General features: G+C 33.3%; 1 non-coding gene across 1 annotated transcript; it reads right to left on the bottom strand.

Moving 5' to 3' along the window:
* Window positions 1-7014: 7014 nt before the first annotated feature.
* Trnai-gau (transfer RNA isoleucine (anticodon GAU)) lies at window positions 7015-7087 on the bottom strand. Its single transcript has one exon. It is a non-coding gene; the product is annotated as a tRNA-Ile (tRNA).

Genomic DNA, 7087 nt, shown 5'->3' with positions numbered 1-7087 from the left:
GACAATCTTCTAAGGTCTTCATCAATTTCTTTTTTAGTGTTCTATAGTTTCCATTGTAGAGGTCCTTCACCTCTTTTTTTTTTTTTTTTTGATTGATTCCCAAGTATTTTTATTTTTAATGATTACTGTGAGTGGGAGAGTTTCCTAATTTCTTTTTCAGCAGATTAATTGTTGGAATATAGGAATATGATTGATTTATGAGTGTTGATCTTGTATTTTGCTACTTTGCTAAATTTATTTGTGAGCTCTAGATGTCTTCTGGTAGTTTTTTTTTTTTTTTTTTGGGGGGGGGGTGTTCTGCCACATCTATTTCCTACCACTCTGACACTTGACATGGTTCTGTTCAAGTAGAGGATTCAACACTTGACACAGTTCTGTTGAAAGATCATCCTCCCTCTTGGGGGCCATAGGTGTGGCATGTCTCCATGTGCAGTTGCTTTTAATACTAATAATCAATACATCCTTAGATTCAGATTATAGAGAATACTAGGAAGATTTCATGGTACTGGGACACAAAATAACATACAATAAAGTTTAATATTAATACTTAGATGAAATCATAAATAAGCAATTATGATTTGCTCAAATTTATAAGGAGCCTGTGATTTCTTTTAGTCCACAAAATTCTCTAAAAGTCATATATGAGAGTGTATTCCTCTGAGCTTTGATGTGGTGTTTGGTCTTCATTGCTGTCTTAGTGTTTATGATTAAGTTTAAGGATATTTTTCCCACTTAATAAATAAATAGGTTAATCATAGGTACAATTTGTATTCTTCCTATGTCTAGTTAGAGTTTTAGTCCATCATTGAGTACATGAAATAGAATAAATATTAACTATAACCTGATTCCTCTATTCTCTTGTTAGTAAGAATGAAAACATTCCACTGTTAATAACTAACATTAGCATTCTTGAAAGGGGTAACTTCTATAGAAACTTAATGTCGTATTTTTTCAGGGAAATTAAAACTAAACGGAGCATGGTGCCCTCTAACTTGCTGGGAACTGTTTTTCTTTTTAAGCTATCATATAGTAAACATGTTTCTTGAATAAGATCATTAATTATACTCCTGAAGATTTTTTACTTAACATTTCCTTGTATTAACCGTGAAATGATGTAATCAATACCAAAGAAAAAAACATACAAAAAGACTCTGTGAACAATAAAGATTCAGACTCAGTTTCAGAACACTTGGTGTCTCTGTCTGCTGTTTCTCCACTGCGCCGATTCCTCCCATCCAACCCGGACCCCCAACTGCTGCTAGGACTGGACCCCAGCAGTGTTCTAAATATAGAATCGTGTCATCAGCAAACAGAAATTTTGAGTTCTTCCTTTCCAGTGTGTATCCCTTTAATTTCCTAATCTTGCCTAATTGCCCTGGCTAGAATTTCAAGGACTATGTTGAATAGGAGTGGTGAAAGTCAACATCCTTGACTTCTTCCTGCTTTTAGAGGAAGTACTTTCAATTTTTCTACATATAGTCCGATGTTGGCCTTGGGTTTGTCATATCAAGGTTTTATAATGTTAAGATAAGTTTATGTCTAGTTTTTCTAGTGTTTTAAACATGAATGGGTGCTGTACTTTGTCAAATGCTCTTTCTGCATCCATTGAGATAATTATGCTATTCTTGACCTTAGTCTTATTTATGTAATGAATTACATTTTTGAATTTTGTATGTTGAACCAAACTTGCCTCCCTGGAATGAAACCCAGGGGTCATGGTGCACTATCTTTTTATGTGGTTTGTATGTGGTTTACCTATATTTTATTAAACATTTTTGCATCTGTCTTCATTAATTATATTGGTCTAAAGTTTTCTTTCTTTGATATGTCTTTGTCTAGTTTGAATATCAGGTGATACTAGTTTCAGAGAATGAGTTTGGCAGTGTTCCCTCCTTTTCTATATCATGGACTAATTTGAGTAATTTTGGTATTAGTTCTTCTTTAAATGTCTTGTGGTACTTGGTTAAGAATCTGCCTGGTCCTGGGCTATTCTTTTTTGGAAGACTTTGCACAACTTCAATTTCATTACTCGAAATTTATCTGTTTAAGTTTTCTATATTTTCATTGTTCAATTTAGGTAGGTCATATATCTCTAGGAATTTGTCCATATCTTTAAGATTTTCTAGTTTATTAGAGTATAAATTTTCAAAATAGTTTCTGATTATCCTCTGTGGTAATATTTCCTTTTTCATCTCTAATTTAGTTAATTTAAATGTTCTCTCTTTTACTTTTTAGTTTGGCTAAGGATTAATCAACCTTGTTTATCTTTTCTTGACTTTGGTTCTGATTTTAATTATTTCCTGTCTTCTACTGATTTTGGTTTTGGTTTGTTCTTCATTTTCCAGGGTCTTGGGATGTAATGTTAGATTATTTATTTGGTGTCTTTCTACTCTTTTGTTGCATAAACTGAATTCTATAAATTTTCCTCTTAGAACTGTCTTCATATGATCCCAGAAATTTTGATATGTTGTATTACTATTCTCATTTGCTTCTAAGATTTGTTTCTATTCCTCCCTTAATTTATTCTGCTGTCCTTTTATAATAAACATGTGCTATTTAATCTCCAGATGTAAAAGTGGTTTCTATTTTTATCTTGTCATTGATTTCTGATTTCATTTCATTATTATCTGATAGAACAAAAGATATTATCTCTATTATGTTGTATTTGCTAGGATTTGCTTTGTGGCCTACAATATGGTCTATTTTATAAAATGTTCCATGTGCTGCTAGGGAAAAAGTGAATTCAGTCACTGATGGATGAAATATTCTATGATGTCTGTTTGGTCCATATTATTAATTGTTCTACTTATTTATTTTTATTGGTCCTTCTTAGTTATACATGACAGTAGAATCTCCTTTGAAAAAAAGTTATATCATCATGGAATATATCTTATTCTAAATAGGATTCCATTCTTGTAGGTAGACACCATGGTGGGAATCACTTAGGTATTTTCATGTCCATGTAGGAAAATTATGTTAGATTTTTTCTAATGTCTTTCCTATTTCTATCTCCCTCCCTTCTCTTCATTCCCTTTGTCTCTTTGACTGACCTTCTCTTCTTCCCCTCCCCCCTTGAATGTGGTTTAACTTTCACATTTGACCTTTGGTTTTGAGGGATTGACTTATTTCACTTAGCATGATAGTCTCCAAATCTATCCATTTAGTGGCAAATGTCATAAAGTAATTTTTCTTTATTGCTAATATTACATTGTGTAAATACACCACAATTTCTTTATACATTCATCTGTTGATGGGCAACTAAGTTGGCTCCATAGTCTAGCTATTGTGAATTGAGCTGCTATAAACATTGATGTGTCTGTGTCACTGTAGTATACTGATTTTAAATCCCCAAGGAGTCTGGGTCAAATGTTGGTTCCATTCCTTGTTTTTTGAGGAATCTCCATACTGCTTTCCAGAGGGGTTACACCAATCTGCTGTCTCACCAACAACGTGTGAGCATTTCCTTTTCCCCACATCCTCGCCAACATCTGTTTTACTATATTCTTTATAGTTGCCATTCTGACTGGTTGAGATGAAATCTCAGTGTGGTTTTAAATTTGCATTTGTCTAATTGCTAGAGATGTGCAACTTTTTAAAATATATTTGTTGACCATTCATATTTCTTCTTTAGAGAAGAATTTGTTCTGTTCCATTGCCCCTTTGTTGATTGGGTTATTGTTTTTGTTTTTTTTTTTTGTGGTGCTGGGGATCAAACCCAGGGCCTTGTGCTTGCAAGGCAAGCACTCTACCGACTGAGCTATCTCCCCAGCCCGGGTTATTGTTTTTGGTGTTAAGTTTTTTGAGTTCTTTGTATATTATCTATCTGAGGTACAGGTGGTAAAGATTTTTTTCCCATTCTGTAGGCTCTTTCTTCATGCTCTTGATTGTTTCCTTTACTATGAAGAAGCTTCTTAGTTTGTTGCCATTCTATTTATTAATTGTGGGGTTGAAAAATGTAGTGTTATTAAGAAAATTTGTTCCTGAGTCAATATGTTGAAGTGTTGGGCCTAAATTTTCTTCTAGTATGTGCAGGTTTTCTGGTATAATTCCTGGTTATTTGATTCACTTAGAGTTTATTTTTGTCAGGGTGAGAAATAACTTTCATTCTATTACATATAGATTTCCAGTTTTCCCAGAACCATTTGTTGAAGTGGCTATCTTTTCTCCAGTGTAATTGTATTTTTTAGTTGTGTAGAATCTTTAATCATTTCTGGATGATTTCTCTAGTATTAACATCCCCCATTATTACTGTATTGTGATTTATTTGATTCTTAATGTTTAGAAGGGTTTGTTTTATGTATGTAGATACACCATTGTTTGGGGAATAAATATTTACAATCCTTATATCTTGTTGTTTTATGATTCTCTTTAGTATGAAGTGAATTTCTTTGTCTCTTTTGATTTATTTTGGCTTGAAATCCACTTTCTGTCTATAGTAACATTGAATGTAAACTGTTTAAATGCTTTAATCAAAAGACATGAGTTGGAATATTGGATTAAAGAACACTACCCAACAATATGCTGTCTACAAAAGAGTTACTTCACAGGCAGAAGTATCCACAGATGGAAGGTGACATGATGGAAAAGACATACCATAAAAATTGTACTTGTAAGCAAGCAGGGGTGGCTATTCTCACATTGAGTTGATTTTTGTATATAGCGATTATCTGTATATTTCTTTATGTACCAATATTACACGGTTTAGATTACTGTAACCTTGTCATATATTCTGAAATAAGAATGTATAATATCTGATGGTTATTTCTTCTTACTGAAGATTTCCCTGGCTATTCATAGTTTTCCGTGGTTCCAAGTGATTTTTTTAAAAAAATATTGCTATGAAGAATGTTGTTGGCATTTCTAATGGCATTGTCTTGACTTTGTAGATCAATTGGGTATTATAAACATTTCAACAGTATAATTCTTGTAATCTATGAACATGTAACATTTTTGTATTTATCTTTGTCTCCTTTATTTTTTTATCAATATTTTATAATATTAGTGTATAAATCTTTCATATTTTAAGTTTATTACTAAGTAGACTTTTTAGTAACAGAAAACTAGACTTTTTCACTGCTTTTATAAAAACTACTTATTTGTATATAAAAATATGACTTTTGTTGCTTTACTTCATGTCCTACAACTCTACTGAATTGATGTTTTAGTTCTCACAGCTTTTGTTTTGATGGTGGTGGTGGTGAATCCATAGGGGTTTTAATGTATATGGTCATATCCTTTGCAAACTGAGGTGATTTTAGTTCTTTCTTTAATATTTGGGTGTCTTTTGCCTTTTTTTTTTTTCTTTCTTTTTGGTATAGTTTTTCTAAGACTTCTGTGCTATGTTTAACAGAAGTAGCAAGAATGGACATCTTTGAATTACAGGAGTTCTAGACATAAAACTGTTAATTTGACCTTGTTGATTATAACGTTAGCTCTAGGTTTTTCATGTATGACCTTTATTGTTTGAGGCAGATTCCTTCCTATTTTTGGTTGAGAGTCCTTTCCCCTCATGATTAGCATTTTGTCAGGTGCTTTTCCTGTGTCTGTTGAGGTGATTTTTTTCTGCTTAATATGTATCACATTGATTGACATTCATATGTTGATCTATCCTGCATCTCAGGGATAAATCCCATTTGATCAAGGTGCTCAGTCCTTCTAACAGGCTGTTTAATTTCATTTGCTATTATTTCTTGAGAATTTCACATTGTGTTCATCAGGAATATCGGCCTGTAGTTTTATCTTCTCATGGTGTCATTATCTGGTTTTGGTATCAGGTAATGCCGGCCTCAGAGAATGAATTTGGAAATGTTCTTGTTTATTTAAAGAATTTAAGAAGGATTTGTATTTGTTCTTGCTACATGTTTGTTAGAACATGTGAAGACAAAGTCCTGGGATTTTGGAGTGGGGGAATTTTCAATTACTTGTCAATCCCCTTATTCATTATTGACCTATTCAAAATTTCTCTTTCTTCTTAACTGAGTTTTGTCAGGTTATTCATTTCTAGGAATTTATCCATTTATTCAAGGTTAACAAATTTATTGATGTATTATTGTTTATAGTAATCTATTAGAGCCCTTATTTCTTAGGCCTTCATTATAATGTCTTATTTTTCATATCCCATTTTATTTATGTGAGTGTTCCTTCTTTTTTTTTTTTTCCACTGATCTATCTAAGGGTTTGCTAACTACCTTGCAAAAACCTAATGATTAGCATTTTGTTCACGCTATTGTTCTCCCCATCTCTATTTTATTTATTTCGGCTCTAATCTTTATTATTGCTTATCTGCTACTGGCTTAAGGCTTAGGGCATTTCTCCTATCCTACCTGGTTCCTTGAGGAGTGAAGTTAGGTTACGTGAGATATTTCTTTTTTCTTGGTATAGATATTTACTACTATAAACTCTCTCCTAGTACTACTTTCCTGTATCCCAGATAAGGGAAACCATGCAGTGTTTGTCTTTCGTGCGTAGCTTTGTTTTCTTATTTCTTGGTTTAAAAACACCATGTTTATGGCTGAACTTCTCTGAGAAACTGCTCTGTGAGTTTCAATGTCTGTGTGCTTTCTACTGTGCAGTCTTTGGTTGTGTGTTGGCGAATTTGATACAACTAGGGTTTCCTATTGCCTGAAGTATTTTAGCTTTTTTTCTTTGAGTAATTTCTGTTAATTGAGAGTGACAACGAAAGTCTATAGTGCAGTTGGACATACCTTTGGAAAAAGGCAGTTGATTGGTTTGAGTTTAAAACAGAGTAGACTACAAATGCACCTGGAGCTCTCCCACAGGTACCTGTGCGCTGTTCACCAAACTTGTCTATCTTCCCCAGCACCACCTGACTTTTCTCACCCAGGCCTTGGAGGATATCTTTAGGCTTTAACTTGATTAACACTTCTCAGGAAGATCTTCCTTGTAGACTCTCACATTTACCCAAGGTCGGCCTTGTCCCACTGCATGGACATAGAGCACCATGTCTGTTGTTATAGAGTTTATCACTCTTTTATTTTTATTTATTTATTATTTTTGCAGAGCTGGGGATTGAACCCAGGACCTCATGCTTATCAGGCAAGCACTCTACCACTAAACCACATCTCCA

The sequence above is a fragment of the Sciurus carolinensis genome, chromosome 11, assembly GCF_902686445.1.
Source record: "Sciurus carolinensis chromosome 11, mSciCar1.2, whole genome shotgun sequence".
In the NCBI taxonomy this organism is placed as follows: Eukaryota; Metazoa; Chordata; class Mammalia; order Rodentia; family Sciuridae; genus Sciurus; species Sciurus carolinensis.
This window is presented reverse-complemented; position numbering and strand designations above follow the sequence as displayed.